This window comes from Oryx dammah, unplaced genomic scaffold (assembly GCF_014754425.2).
Source record: "Oryx dammah isolate SB20612 unplaced genomic scaffold, SCBI_Odam_1.1 HiC_scaffold_29, whole genome shotgun sequence".
Taxonomy (NCBI): Eukaryota; Metazoa; Chordata; class Mammalia; order Artiodactyla; family Bovidae; genus Oryx; species Oryx dammah.
In genome coordinates, this window is record NW_024070213.1 from 77,987,477 (window position 1) to 78,003,450 (window position 15,974).

The window sequence follows — 15,974 nt, forward strand, 5'->3', positions numbered from 1 at the left end:
GATGCTGCCTTGAGGTGTCTCCTTATCACTCCTTGCTTTCTTTGTGGGGACCAGTAAATGCGTTACCCTCTTAGAAGGGAGCAATGTTTATTCTCAGTTGACTCCAGGCTATCCTGCAGTCAGAGGCAGACAGATGTCGACAGAGAGATGGTTGATTTAGTATAGCTTTGAAAGACAATGTGTGAAAATTTTGTTAAGTTGGAAATGACAACACAAGGGAGGAATCTCATCTCTCCATTTGAATGACAATCTGTGAATTAAAATTCATAAGAGTATATGATAAAGTTCATTAGAATAAATAATCCTATAACTATAGAAGTATCAAGAAGATATACCAAAAAATTAACAATGATTATTGCTAGGTGATATAACCATATGTAATTTTTAATTTTCTTTTTATTGCTTGCATTTTCTAACATTTCCACAATACATATACACATATGTATCATTTCTATAATATATATAATTTTTATAATAAAAATGAAGATATAGTAAAACTTTTTTTTTCCAAGATTTTTTTTTTAATTTAAAATTTTATTTTTACTTTATTTTACTTTACAATACTGTATTGGTTTTGCCATACATTGACATGAATCCACCACGGGTGTACATGCATTCCCAAACATGAACCCCCCTCCCACCTCCCTCCCCATAACATCTCTCTGGGTCATCCCTGTGCACCAGCCCCAAGCATCCTGTATCCTGCATCGGACATAGACTGGCGATTCGTTTCTTACATGATAGTATACATGTTTCAATGCCATTCTCCCAAATCATCCCACCCTCTCCCTCTCCCTCAGAGTATAGTAAAACTTTTATGTTTAAAAATCATACCCCTAAAATATTTAAATATAAAAACCTTTCTCACTTTTCAACATTTCTGTGATTTTTCTCACATACTAAAAAATCTAATATAAATAAAACAAACAAAACTCTCACATGCATCTTTTAAAAATAAAATGTATGTTGTTTATGTGACAAATGCTGTGCTCTGCAGATAAACAGCAAATTGCCCTCTAATGTTTGGGTTACCCATCTGCTGTCTTACTAAAGTGGTACGGTCATCAGACTGCCTTGTGCCTGGACCATATCACCTCAACACAGAAGCGCCTTCACTGAAGGATGATTTAGTAGCATATTTGCTGCTTGTAACCTTAGAATTATTTCAGCATTATCTCCAGGTCTGAGTTTAATGTGCGTGCTCAGTTGCTCAGTCATGTCTGACTCTGCAACCCTATGGACTGTAGCCCGCCAGGCTCCTCTGCCCATGGAATTTTCCAGGCAAGAATAATAGAGTGGGTTGCCATTTCCTTCTCCAGGGAATCTTCTGACTCATGGATTGAACTCACCTCTCTTGCATTGGCAGGTGGATTCCTTACCGCTTGGTCACCTCATACTCTAATTTAAAATTTTGCCTAGACTTACCATTATTTACACACATCTAATTAATAGGCATCTAAAAAAGCATATGATAAAAGAACAATAAAACAGAATAAAGTTTAAAAGTAATGAAGCTATTGAAATTAAATGCTACTAAGGTAAATAGACGATCCCACAGAGAAGGGAATGGCAACCCACTCCAGTATTCTTGCCTGGGAAATCCCATGGATTGAGGAATCTGGCAGACTGTGGTCCGTGGCATTGCAAAGAGTTGGAAATGACTTATTGACTAAACAGCAACAACAAGAGAATAATTTCTAGCTGCCATGGAAACTGGTGGGGTGTGTTGGCCATCTCATCTCTTTCAAATTTGCAGAGTTTTTATTTCTTCCAATCCTGTTAAAATTCTTATCAGCTCTGGTTAAATCTGGATCCCTATTCTAGACTTGCACCTGGAACTAGGAGGTCATATATCTCTGAGGGGGGCTTAGAATTAACCCACTCCAGTACTCTTGCCTGGCAAATCCCGTGGACAGAGGAGCCTGGTAGGCTGCAGTCCATGGGGTCGCTAGGAGTCAGACACGACCACTTTGACTTTTCACTTTCATGCATTGGAGAAGGAAATGGCAACCCACTCCAGTGTTCTTGCCTGGAGAATCCCAGGGACGGGGGAGCCTGGTGGGCTGCCGTCTATGGGGTCTCACAGAGTCGGACACGACTGAAGCGACTTAGCAGCAAGGTAAATAGAAATCTCTTATGATATTATTCCCAAGAAACAGTTTATTTCTATAGACAGATTTTGTGTATCTTCTTATGGCAAAATGAAAATACCTAATCTAAATCTGTTTTGCCTTTGTTCCTAAAAATCTAAGTCAAATTCCCTGTTCACTTATGTATCTGTGTATTCTCCTAGTAGTATCTACTCCTTTGCTTTATTTGCCTCTCTTTGTTTGGTTTTGGTTTTTTGGGTGGATCTAATATGGAGAAGGCAATGGCACCCCACTTCAGTACTCTTGCCTGGAAAATCCCATGGAGGGAGGAGCCTGGTAGGCTGTAGTCCATGGGGTCGCTAAGAGTCGGACACGACTGAGCGACTTCACTTTCACTTTTCACTTTTCATGCATTGGAGAAGGAAATGGCAACCCACTCCAGTATTCTTGCCTGGAGAATCCCAGGGACGGGGGGAGCCTGGTGGGCTGCCATCTATGGGGTCGCACAGAGTCGGACACGACTGAAGCGACTTAGCAGCAGCAGTAGCAGCAATATGCCCTCAGTATTGTATTTTAAATAAATAATAGACTGCCTTAGATTTTCTTAGAAGGTAAATATATAAGAAGACTGATCACATATATAAATGTTACATGGTAAACTTTAATTTCTATGAACACACATAGTCTCATTACCAAGAACACTTTAGAATTATTATAATCTTCTAATTTGAATAATGGTGTTGGAATGACTGGTTGGAAAGCTTACAGTTTTATCTTCATGCAGGTGGATATAGTTATAAATGAATAGAACTGCCTCTTCATCCTGCCTGCAAGATAATCCAAATTTATGTATTTAAAACAAGCTCTTTATTACATGCCTCATCCACCAATGCTGCCTTTTACTAAAAATTTTGTAACTAAACTTTGGGGATTGCCTATTGGGCAATTTAAAATTCGTAGTAAAAATGTACTCCAAATGTATAGCTGATGCTCATTTGCTAAAAATAAATGCATTTGTGAAATGTGTTAAATTCATTTTGGAAATGTTAACTCTGTTACAGTTAGAGACATTCTTATTTAAAAGAATCTGGAATTTGATCTTTTTTTGTAAATCATGAAAAAATATTGTTTTTTAAATGAGGACTCTATTTGAAAATAGTTATCTACTTCATTGCTAGTATAATGAAAAACATGGCAGAGGACAAACAAGGACAATGCAGTAAAAAAAAAAAAAAGTGTTTCTCCATTCTGTTGAGTAGTGATGAAGATGGCTAGATTAGTAGTCACATTACTTTGTTTAGGACTTTCTGGATCTTATCAAAATATTGCATTTCTTTTAAGTACAGCAGGATAAAGCACTCTCCTTTACCCTCAAGGTTTGCATCTTAGTTGCAACTTCAAATTGACAGGAGTTAGGTGATGCTGAAACAATCTTCTATGAATAGACTATGCCTTAAAAAGGAAATATCTAAATAAAATAATTCTTTATTATTATTGGAATGAAAAATCAAAGTCAACTGAAAAAAAATACAAATATTTTAACTTTCTTAGTATTTTGTGAAAATGTTGATCCTTTTCTTGAAATTTATGTAAGACTTTTAGTTGAGATTAATAGTCATCTAAGAAAGCATATGATGAAAGAACAATAAAATAGAGTAAAGTCTAAAAGTAATGAAGCTATTGAAATTGAATGCTACCAGGGTAAATAGAAGATAAAAAAGTAATATCTTTTGCCAGATGAAGAGATGGGTCTTCTTATTGTATTGTTCAGGCAAACAAAAGCAAGAAATAATCATAACCAAGGTTATGATAAACCAAGAATAAGATAAATTTTCATACAAATTGAAATGATAATATACTTTAAATCAGTTATAAAATTACTTGCTATCCAAAAATGTCACTAATTCAGCAACAAATACTATAGTTTAAATATTTAAATTTCACTTTTCTAATAAGGAATTATAAAATGCCTCAGCATTATCTGCAAGTTTTTATAGTGACATACTTTTTATATTTTATTAATAAATCTAGATATAAAATTTTTCATAGAGGTATGATATATATTAATTTTCTAAAATTTTAGTCACTCAGTCATGACAGACTCTGCAAGCCATGGACTGCAGCCCACCAGACTTAGGTGTCCATGGGATTTTCCAGGCAAGGATACTGGAGTGGTTTGCCATTTCCTTCTCGAGGGGATCTTCCCAATCCAGGGGTTGAACCCTGGTCTCCTGCACTGCAGGCAGATTATTTACCAGCTGAGCTACCAGGGAAACGAAGGTTAACTTGAATTTTTTTGTTATAGTATATTATTAACCTCAAACAGAAAGCATGTTATTAACACACTATCCAAAAATTTAGCTGTATGACTGTTTATAAACAAAACTGATTAGGTTTATTTCTTTTGAATTCTAAGTATTTAGCTATTTTAGATATCCATATCCTTATAATTAAACTTCCATGAATTATTTATTTAAAGATGATACCTTCACTAATACATGAAAAAAGATTTTTCATTACAGCTATTTATAAAACTCTGTCATAATATACTATAACCTAGAAAGATTGTTTAAATAAAATTTGTCTCTAAATAAAAATGATCTAATTTTTTCTTCTTTTATTCTTCTGCATGGGATTTTGCAAGTATCAGCAAATTCTTATATATTTCCTTAATCATTTTATTTATATCTCACTTTATACACATGTTTTACAAAAAAAACTATGCCAATTTATATGTAAAACAATTTTTTAAAACAATTAGGCCATATTTGAAATTCAGGAAAGAGGTTACTGTTTACTCTATAGTTGTTCAACTTGCTAGGCTACTGAAATAGTCTTGCTTTTTGTAAATCATGAAAAAATAGAAATGTTATAAATTATATGAAGAATATATTTTAATTGAGGATTAATGTATCCATCAGGTACATTGTTTGTCTTATGATTTCAGAAAGGTATTATTATGTTTCTGTTGTAAACACAGATTACTATAATCCAGCCACCAATTTACATAGATGCATCCATTAAGAATAACTGGTTTATAAGAACTTTATGGTAAATATTCCTATAAATCAAAACACATAGTTACCTTATAGATCTGTAACTTCTATAGTAGAATAGTCACTAGCTATGCATGGTTGCTTGACTAATCTTTAAATATTTATTTATTTCTGATTTGAGGATAATTGCTTTATAATGTTGTGTTGATTTCTCCCCTAAAACAATGAGAGTCGGTTATAAGTATATATACATATGTTCCCTCCTTCCCACCTCACACTCCATCCCACCCCTCTCTGTTGTCACAGCACCAATTTGAGCTCCATGTGTTATATAGCAATTTCCCATTAGTTATCTATGTTACATATAATAATGTATATATTTCAGTGCTATTCTCTCAGTTCATCCCATCCTCTCCTGCCCCCACTCTGTCCATAAATCTTTTATTTATGTCTGAGTCACTATTTTGACCTGCAAATAGGTTCATCAGTACCATTTTTCTAGATTCCATATATACGTGTTAATACACGATATTTGTTTTTCTCTTTCTGCCTTTCTTCACTCTGTATAAGAGACTTTAGGTTTATTGACCTCACTAGAATTGACTCAGATTCATTCATTTCATGGCTGAGCAATATTCCATTGTATCTATGTGCCACAACTTCTTTATCCATTCATCTGTTGATGGATATCTAGGTTGCTTCTATGTCCTGGCTATTGTAAATATTGCTGCAATGAATACTGGGGTACATGTGTCTTTTCCAGCTATGGTTTTCTTGGGGCATATGCCCAGTAGTGGGATTTCTGTGTCACATGGTAGTTTTATCCCTAGTTTTTAAAGAAATCTCCATACTGGTCTCCATAGTGGCTATATCAATTTACATTCCCACCAACAGTGCAAAGGGGTTACATTTTCTCCACATCCTCTCCAGCATGTGTTTGTAGAACTTTTGATGATGGCCATTCTGACTGGTGGAAGGTGATTCCTCATTGTAGCTTTGCATTTCGCTAATAATAAGTGATGTTGAGAATTTTTTCATGTGTTTATTAGCCATTTGTATGTGTTCTTTGCAGAAATGTCTGTTTGATCTTCTGCCCATTTTTTGATAGAGTTGTTTGTTTTTCTGATATTGAGCTACATGAGCTGCTTATATATTTTGGAGATTAATCCTTTATCAGTTTTTCATTTACTATTATTTTCTCTCATTTTGAGGATTGCCTTTCACCTTGTTTATGGCTTCCTTTGCTGTGCAAAATGTTTAAAGTTTTATTAGGTCCAATTTGCTTATTTTTGTTTTTATTTCTATTACTCTAGGACATAAGGTCATAGAGGATCTTGCTGTGATTTATGTCAAAGAGTGTACCACCTATGTTTTGCTCAAAGAATTTTATAGTTTCTGGTCTTACATTTAGGCCTTTTATCCATTTTGGATTTACTTTTGCATATGGTGTTAGAAAGTGTTCTGACTTCATTTTTTTTACATGTAGCTGTCCAATTTTCCCAGCACCACTTATTGAAGGGACTGTATTTTCTCCCTTGTATATTTTTGTCTCTCTTGTCAAAGATAAGGTGCCCATCTGTGCATGGGTTTATCTCTGGACTTTCTATTTGGTTTTGTTGGTTTATATTTCTGTTTATGTACCAGTACCATACTGTCTCGATGACTGTAGCTTTGTAGTATAGTCTGAAGTCAGCATAGTTGATTCTTACAACTCCATTATTCTTTCTCAAGGTTATTTTGGCTATTTAGGGTCTTTTATGTTTCCATATGAATTATGAAAAGTTTTGTTTTAGTTCTATGAAAAATGCCGTTGGTAATTAGATAGGGATTGCATTGAATCTGTAGATTTTTTTGGGTATTATAGTCATTTTCACAATACAGATTCTTCTGATCCAAGAACATGGTATATCTCTCCATCTTTGATTTCTTTCATCCATGTCTTATAGTGTTCTGATTATAGCTCTTTTTTCTCCTTAAGTAGGTTTATTCATTGGTATTTTATTCTTTTCATTTCAGTGGTGAATGGGATCGATTCTCTAATTTTTCTGATTTTTTTGTTGCTACTGTGTAGGAACGCATGGGATTTCTGTGTATTGATTTTGGATCCTGCAACTTTAGTAGATTCACTAATTAGCTCTAGTAATTTTCTGATCGTATCTTAGGGTTTTCTATGTGTAGTTTCATGACATCTGCTTTTCCAATCTGGATTCCTTTTATTTCTTTTTCTTCTCTGATTGCTATGGCTAGGACTTCCAAAACTGTGTTGAATAATAATTGCAAGAGTGCACACACTTGTTTTGTTCCTGATCTTAGAAGAAATGCTTTCAGGTTTTCACCATTGAGAATAATGCTTGCTGTGATTTATCATATACAGCCTTTATTGTGTTGAGATAGATTCCTTCTATGCCAATTTTCTGGAGAGTTTTTATCATAAATGAGTGCTGCTGCTGCTGCTAAGTCACTTCAATCGTGTCCAACTCTGTGCGACCCCATAGACGGCAGCCCACCAGGCTCCCCCGTCCCCGGGATTCTCCAGGCAAGAACATTGGAGTGGGTTGTCATTTCCTTCTCCAATGCATGAAAGTGAAAAGTGAAAGTGAAGTTGCTCAGTTGTGTCTGACTCTCAGCCACCCCATCGACTGCAGCCCACCAGGCTCCCCCATCCATGGGATTTTCCAGGCCAGAGTACTGGAGTGGGTTGCCATTGCCTTCTCCAAATGGTGCTGAATTGTATCAGAAGCTATTTCTGCATCTGTGGGGGTTATCATATGATTTGTATCCTTTAATTTGTTAATATGGTTTATCACATTGATTGATTTGCATATATTGAAGAATCTTTGCTGTGCTGTGTGGTACTTAGTCGCTCAGTCATATCCAACACTTTGTGACCACATGAACTATAGCCCACCAGTGTCCTCTGTCCATAGGGATTCTCCAGGCAAGAATACTGGAGTGAGATGCCATGCCCTCCTCCAGGGGATCTTCCCAACCCAGGGATCAAACCCCTTGTCTCCCACATTGCAGGCAGATTCATTGAGCCACCAGGGAAGTCCAAGATTACTGGAATGAGTAGCCTATCCCTTCTCCAGGGGTCTTCCTGTTCCAGGAATCAAACCAGGGTCTCCGGCATTGCAGGTGGATTCTTTACCAGCTGAGCTACCACGGAAGCCCAAAGAATCCTTCCATCTCTTGGATAAGCCTGGCTTGGTCAAGAGTTATGATCCTTTTAATGTATTGTTGGATTCTGTTTGCTAGAATTTTGTTTAGGATTTTTGGATCTATGTTCATCAGTGATATTGCCTTTAATTTTCTTTTTTTGTTAATAATTTGAAGAATATATATTTTTTAAAAAAGCAACAAAATAGACCCTAAAAATAGTCATCATGCAACATTCTGAAACATCTTAGAGCTCCTTGTGTGCATGCTCAGTCACTTCAGTCGTGTGCAACTCTGTGACCCTATCGACTGTAGCTTGCAAGGTTCCTCTGTCCATGGGATTCTTCAGGCAAGAATGCTGGTGTGGGTTGCCATTTCCTTCTTCTAATTTTCTTGTGTGTGTGTGTGCATGTGTAACGTCTTTGTCTGGTTTTGGTTATCAAGGTGATGGTGACCTCGTAAAATGAGTTGGGAAGTGTTCCTTCTTCTGCAATTTTTGGAAGAGTTTGAGAAGAATAGGCATTAGCTATTCTCTGAACATAGAATAGATAGAATTTTCCTGTGAACACATCTGGCCCTGGGCTTTTGTATTTGGGGAGATTTTCTATTACAGTTCCAATTTCAGTGCCTACGATTGGCTAGTTCACAACTTCCATTTCTTCCTGGCTCAGACTTGGAAGGTTAAAGTTTTCTAAGAATCTGTCCATTTCTTCCAGGTTGTCTGTTTTATTGGCATATAGTGTTAGTCGCTCAGTCATGCCCGTCTCTTTGCAACTCCATGGACTGCAGTCCACCAGGCTACTCTGTCCATGAGATTTTCCAGGCAAAGATACTGGAGTGGGTTGCCATTCCTTCTCCAGGGGATCTTCCCAACCCAGGGATCGAACCCGGGTCTCCTGCACTGCAGACAGATTCTTTACTGACTGAGCTACAAGGGAAGCATATAGGTGCCCATATATTGTCACCCTGCTTATTTAACTTATATGCAGAGTACATCATGAAAAACGCTGGGCTGGAGGAATCATAAGCTGGAATCAAGATTGCTGGGAGAAATATCAGTAACCTCAGATATGCAGATGACACCACCCTTATGGCAGAAAGTGAAGAGGAACTAAAAAGCCTCTTGATGAAAGTGAAAGAGGAGAGTGAAAAAGTTGGCTTCAAGTTCAACAATCAGAAAACTAAGATCATGGCATCTGGTTCCATCACTTCATGGGAAATAGATGGGGAAACAGTGGAAACAGTGTCAGACTTTATTTTGAGGGGCTCCAAAATCACTGCAGATGGTGATTGCAGCCATGAAATTAAAAGACACTTACTCCTTCAAAGAAAAGTTATGACCTACCTAGACAGCATATTGAAAAGCAGAGACATTACTTTGCCAACAAAGGTCCTTCTAGTCAAGGCTATGGATTTTCCAGTAGTCATGTATGGATGTGAGAGTCGAAATGTGAAGAAAGCTGAGCACCGAAGAATGGATGCTTTTGAACTGTGGTGTTGGAGAAGACTCTTGAGAGTCCCTTGGACGGCAAGGAGATCCAACCAGTCCATTCTAAAGGAGATCGGTCCTGGATGTTCTTTGGAAGGAATGATACTAAAGCTGAAACTCCAGTACTTTGGCCACCTCATGTGAAGAGTTGACTCATTGGAAAAGACTGTGATGCTGGGAGGGATTGGGGGCAGGAGGAGAAGGGGACGACCGAGGATGAGATGGCTGGATGGCATCACCAACTCGATGGACGTGAGTTTGAGTGAACTCTGGGAGTTGGTGATGGACAGGGAGGCCTGGTGTGCTGCAGCTCTTGGGGTCACAGAGTCAGACACGACTGAGTGACTGTACTGAACTGAATATTCCCTTATGATCCTTCATATTTCTGCACTGTCCGTTGTGACCTCTCCTTTTTCATTTCTAATTTTGTTTATTTAAGACATCTCCCTTTTTTTCTATATGAGTCTGGCTAATTGTTTGTCAACTCAGATAACTAGCTTTCAGTTTTACTGATCTTTGCTAAATGACCACTTCACTCCTTTTTCATTTGTTTCTGCTCTGATCTTTACGATTTCTTTCCTTCTGGTAACTTTGGGGTTTTTTAGTTCCGTTTTGCAGTTGATTTAGGTATAAGGTCAGATGTATTTTGTTGTTGTTGTTGTTGTTTCTTGAGGTAGGATTGTATTGCTATAAACTTCCCTCTTAGAACTGCTTTTGCTGAATTCCATAGGTTTTGAATCATTGTGTTTCATTGTCATTGGTTTTTAGGTATTTTTTGTTTTTTGATTTCCCACTTTATTTCTTCAGTAACCTGTTTGTTATTTAGAAATATTGTTTAATCCCCGTGTGTTTGTGTTTTAGCAGATTTTTTTTTTCTGTAATAGATTTTTTTTTTCTGTCATATAGTTGTTGTCAGGTAAGATGCTGGATATGATTTCAATTCTCTTAACTTTTCCAAGTCTTGATTTATGACCCAGGATTTGATCTGACCTGGATAATGTTCCATATGCACTTGAGAAGAAAGTGTATTGTTCTGCATTTGGATGGAATGACCTGAATATATCAATTAGGTTCACTTATTATAATGTATCTTTTAAGGCTTGTGTCCTTATTAATTTCCTGTTTTGATGATCTGGTCATTGGTTTAAGTGGAATATTATCATGTTACTGTCAATTTCTCCTTTTATGTCTGTTAATGTTTGCCTTATGTTTTGAGGTGCTCCTGTGTTGGGTGCATGAATATTTACAATTGTGATGTTTTCTTCTTGAATTGAACCCTTGATTATTATATAGTGTCCTTCCTGATTTCTTATAATGTTCTTTATTTTAAGGTCTGTTTTGTCTGATATAAGAATTGCTGCCCCTGCTTTATTTTGATTTCCATCAGCATGGAGTATCTTTTTCCATCCTCTCACTTGCAGCCTGTGTGTGTCTCTATGTCTGATGTGGATCTTTTGTAAACAGCATATATACAAGTCTTGTTTTCATATCCATTCAACCTGTTTGTGTCTTTTGGTTGAAATATTTAATCCAATTACATTTAAAGTAAGTACTGATATATTTGCTCCTATTGACATTTTCTGAATTGTTGTTGTAGGTATTTTCCTTCTTTTGTGTTTCCTGCCTATAAAAGCCCCGTTAGGATTTGTTGTAAAGCTGGTTTGGTGATGCTAAATTCTCTTAAATTTTGTCTATAAATCTTTTGATTTCTCCATCAGTTTTGAATGAGATCCTTTCTGGGTAGGCTAACCTTGGTTGTAGATTTTTCCTTTCATTACTTTAAATATATCCTGTCATTCCCTCTGGCCTGCAGAGTTTCTGTTGAAAAATAAGCTGTTAACCTTGAATGTTACTTGTTGCTTTCCTCTTGCTGCTCTTTGTGTTTGATTTTTGTTAGTTTGATTAATATGTGTCTTAGCATGTTTCTCCTTGGATTAACCCTGTGTGGGCCTCTCTGTTCTTCTTGGACTTGACTGACTATTTTCTTTCCCAATTTAGGGAAGTTTTTGACCATAATCTCCTCAAAGATTTTCTCAGATAGTTTTATTCTCTTCTTCTTCTGGAACACCTAGAATTCAAATCCTGGTGCATTTAATATTGTCCCAGAAGTCTCTGAAACTATCAATTCTTTTCATTCTTTTGTCTTTATTCTGCTCTTCAGCAGTTATTCCCACCTTTCTATCATCCAGCTCTCTTATCCATTCTGCCTCAGTTATTCTGCTACTGATTCCTTCTAGAGTATTTTTAATTTCAGTAATTGTGTAGCTCATTTATTTACTTATTCTTTTTTTTCTTGTGAGTCCATGTTAAAATGTATTGACTGTTTCTTGCATTTTCTCCATTCTATTTTCAAGATTTTGGATCATCTTTACTACATTTTTATAGTTCTATTTCAGGTAGTTTGCCTATTTCCTCTTTGTTTATTTGGTCTTGGAAATTTTTAACTTGTTCCTTCATTTGCACCATATTTCTCTGTCTTTTCATTTTACCTATCTTACTGTGTTTGAGGTCTCCTTTCCCCAGGTTATAGGGTCATGTTTTCTTTTGGTTTTGGTCTTTGCTGTCAGTGGATGAGGTTGGTCCAGTTTTTGTAGGCTTCATATTGAGAGGGCCTTGTGCCTGCATACTGGTGGGAGGAGGTGGGGTTTTTTTTTCTCCCTCTGATGGGCTTCATATTGAGAGGGCCTTGTGCCTGCATACTGGTGGGAGGAGGTGGGGTTTTTTTTTCTCCCTCTGATGGGCAGGACTGTGTGAGGTGATGTTTTCAGGGTGTCCGAGGGAATCCCATCTGCTGATGATTTGGTTTGTGTTCTTAGCTTGCTTGTTGTTTGGGTGAGGTGTCCCGTGCTGTATGCTGTCAGAAGTTGGATGGTGCCAGGTCTTAGATACGAGTGGAGGCCTTCATGGGAGTTCTCACTAATTAATACCCCCTGGGCTCAATAGTTCTCTGGAAGTCTAGTGTCCTGGACTCAGTGCTCCCACCCCAGAGACTCAGGCCCAGTATCTCATTGGGGAATCAAGATACCACAAGCCATTTGTTATGAAAATAAAGGGCATTTAAATGAACATACAAAAAAAAACAAACAAAATGTATAATATCATGTAAGAATTGAATTGCCAGTCTATGTCTGATGCAGGATATGGCACGCTTGGGGCTGATACGCGGGGATGACCCAGAGAGATGTTGTGGGGAGGGGGGTGGGGGGGGGAAATAAAGCTTAACAAAAAAAAAATTAAAAGCAAAACAAAACAAAACAAACAAAAAACTAGAAAAACACATGAACCCCAGACAAATGATAAATGCAAAATCAGACAAGTAGAAATAAAACAAAGGAACATACACAGACACACACACACACAAAACAAAAGCCAAAACAATCCTAAGAAAACAAGGTACAAGGGAGTGACCCTGCAAGTAAAGGAAACTAAAAATAATATCAACCAATTGAAAAAAAAAAAAAATCACCAAAAGAGAGAACAAGACCAGAGCAGAGAGCCAACTGAGGAATAAAGCAAAGAAAACAAAAGAAACTAAGAAAAATTGTGAAACACTGAAAGGAAAAAATAGGAAAGCAAAGTTAAATCAGTTCAGTTCAGTTCACTTCAGTCACTCAGTTCTGTCCGACTCTTTGCGACCCCATGAATCGCAGCACTCCAGGCCTCCCTGTCCATCACCAACTCCTGATGTTCACTCAAATTCACATCCATCGAGTTGGTGATGCCATCCAGCCATCTCATCATCCTCTGTCATCCCCTTTTCCTCCTGCCCCCAATCCCTCCCAGCACCACAGTCTTTTCCAATGAGTCAACTCTTTGCATGAAGTGGCCAGATTACTGGAGTTTCAGCTTCAGCATCAGTCCTTCCAATGAACACCCAGGACTTATCTCCTTTAGGATGGACTGGTTGGATCTCCTTGCAGTCCAGGATACTTACAAGAGTCTTCTCCAACATCACAGTTCAAAAGCATCAATTCTTCGGCACTCAGCTTTCTTCACAGTCCAACTCTCACATCCATACATGACTACTGGAAAAACCATAGCCTTGACTAGACGGACCTTTGTTGGCAAAGTAATGTCTCTGCTTTTTAAAATGCTATCTAGGTTGGTCATAACTTTCCTTCCAAGGAGTAAGCGTCTTTTAATTTCACAGCTGCAATCACCATCTGCAGTGATTTTGGAGCCCCTCAAAATAAAGTCTGACACTGTTTCCACTGTTTGCCCATCTATTTCCCATGAAGTGATAGGACTAGATGCCACAATCTTAGTTTTCTGAATGTTGAGCTTGAAGCCAACTTTTTCACTCTCCTCTTTCACTTTCATCAAGAGGCTTTTTAGTTCCTCTTCACTTTCTGCCATAAGGGTGGTGTCATCTGCATATCTGAGGTTATTGATATTTCTCCCGGCAATCTTGATTCCAGTTTGTGCTTCTTCCAGCCCAGCGTTTCTCAAGTTGTACTCTGCATAGAAGTTAAATAAGCAAAGTGACAATATACAGCCTTGATGTACTCCTTTTCTTATTTGGAACCAGTCTGTTGTTCCAGTTCTAACTGTTACTTCCTGACCTGCATATAGGTTTCTCAAGAGGTGGGTCAGGTGGTCTGGTAATCCTATCTCTTTCAGAATTTTCCACGGTTTATTGTGGTCCACACAGTCAAAGGCTTTGGCATAGTAAATAAAGCAGAAATAGATGTTTTTCTGGAGCTCTCTTGCTTTTTCCATGATCCAGCAGATGTTGACAATTTGATCTCTGGTTCCTCTGCCTTTTCTAAAACCAGATTCATAAGCTACCTCCACCTTACTAGGAGCCCCTCTAATACTGGGAGGTAGGGTGGTCTCTGGACCTGCTGAAGGGACCTGCTCAGACTCTAATCTGGCCCTACTCCTGTGTGTTCTTGCCTCCATGTCCACAGTTGCCAGAGCTAGGATTGTGTGTATGTGTGTATGTGTGTGTGTGTGTGTGTGTGTGTGTGTGTGTGTGTGTTGGGAGGGGGCTCTCATTGTCCTTTTATATATGCCATAGACACAGAGTCTAGCTGGTGGATCATGTGGATTTAATCTGTAGTTTGCACAAATAGTGGAAAGTTTTTCAATACTCTTCCTTAGCCCTTCCACCCATAGAGCTCAACTGTAGCTCTATCCCCACCCCTGCTATGGGTCATCCTCGGAGTTTTCTCCTGAAGCTTCCCTGGAGGACCTGGGCCTGTCCCAGTGAGGACTGAGAATGGAGGTGGCAGAGCTTCTTGGATTGCAGAGACCCTCGTGGTGCCAAGTGCACAGGGAAGCCAGTGGCCACAGACACAGGAGATTTGGAACTATTAGAATCTTTTTCTAGGCTCTGGCAGCTGGCATTCAAAGGATCTCCTTTTCTGATCCTTCCCTATTGCTCAGTGCATCAGGCACTCAAAGGGCCACCCTCTCTGAAGTCTTCATTAGTCAGCTGCTGGCCTCAGCATACAGGGGGAGAGAGGCTTCAGTGATGACTCCACCCCCTGCGCATGACTTAGCATTAGCACCCTGCCTCCATGCTTCCTGGCTTTCCTCTAAAGGCATTCCCCACTGTGATCGCCTCCCTCCCGTCCCATGGGCCATCTCCCCACAGTCAATAGCAGTCTTCGCCCTGGGATTGTTCTCCAGTCCCTATGCGCCAACTCCCAACTGCCACACATTCTTATGGACTTGTGTTCCTGTCCAGGGTACAAAGGGCTGTGGCACAGATTGTCTGTGTGGTTTTCACTCCATTTAGACTGTCACTGATCAGCTGCTTCACTCTTCAACAGCCTCAAATTCTTTCCCCTGTCCTAATCTATTGCCCTGATGTGGGGATTCACCCCTGCTCTAGCTTCCCCAGCCCCCAGGTGCAGGTCTGGTCCCACTAAATTTCCTCCTCTTTTCCCTTTCCTTCCTTTGTTCTATTGAGTTTTGCATGGATCTGTACATTCCTTTCCAGTGGTCAGGAACTCCTGCCAGCTGGCAGCAGGTGCTCTGCGAGATCTTCTGCATCTGAAGATGCATCCTGTGGAGAGATATGTATTCCATGTCCACCGACTTCTCCACCGTCTTGTCTCTCCCCTCTGTTTGACTAATTAAATTAGTACATGTCTGAATAGAGATTTGCTGGATTTCACAAACTTATTAATTTTTATCCTGATTACATGCTGATATGACAATATTTTGAGTAAATAAAATATATTGTTGGACTTCCCTGATAGCTCAGTTGGTAAAGAATCTGCCTGCAATGCAGGA

The 15,974-nt window shown here is 38.5% G+C and overlaps 1 protein-coding gene and 1 long non-coding RNA gene across 2 annotated transcripts in view; one reads left to right on the forward strand and one right to left on the reverse strand.

Annotated features, from left to right (window-relative positions):
• PDZRN4 (PDZ domain containing ring finger 4) overlaps nt 1–15,974 on the forward strand; it is a 416,014-nt gene that overhangs the window by 138,451 nt on the left and 261,589 nt on the right. The gene's annotated exons all lie outside the window — the stretch shown is intronic.
• Nucleotides 7,384–14,393, reverse strand: LOC120857766. Its single transcript, XR_005719733.1, has 3 exons — nt 14,381–14,393; nt 11,307–11,311; nt 7,384–7,530 (listed from the first exon to the last, which is right to left on the reverse strand). It is a non-coding gene; the product is annotated as an uncharacterized LOC120857766 (long non-coding RNA).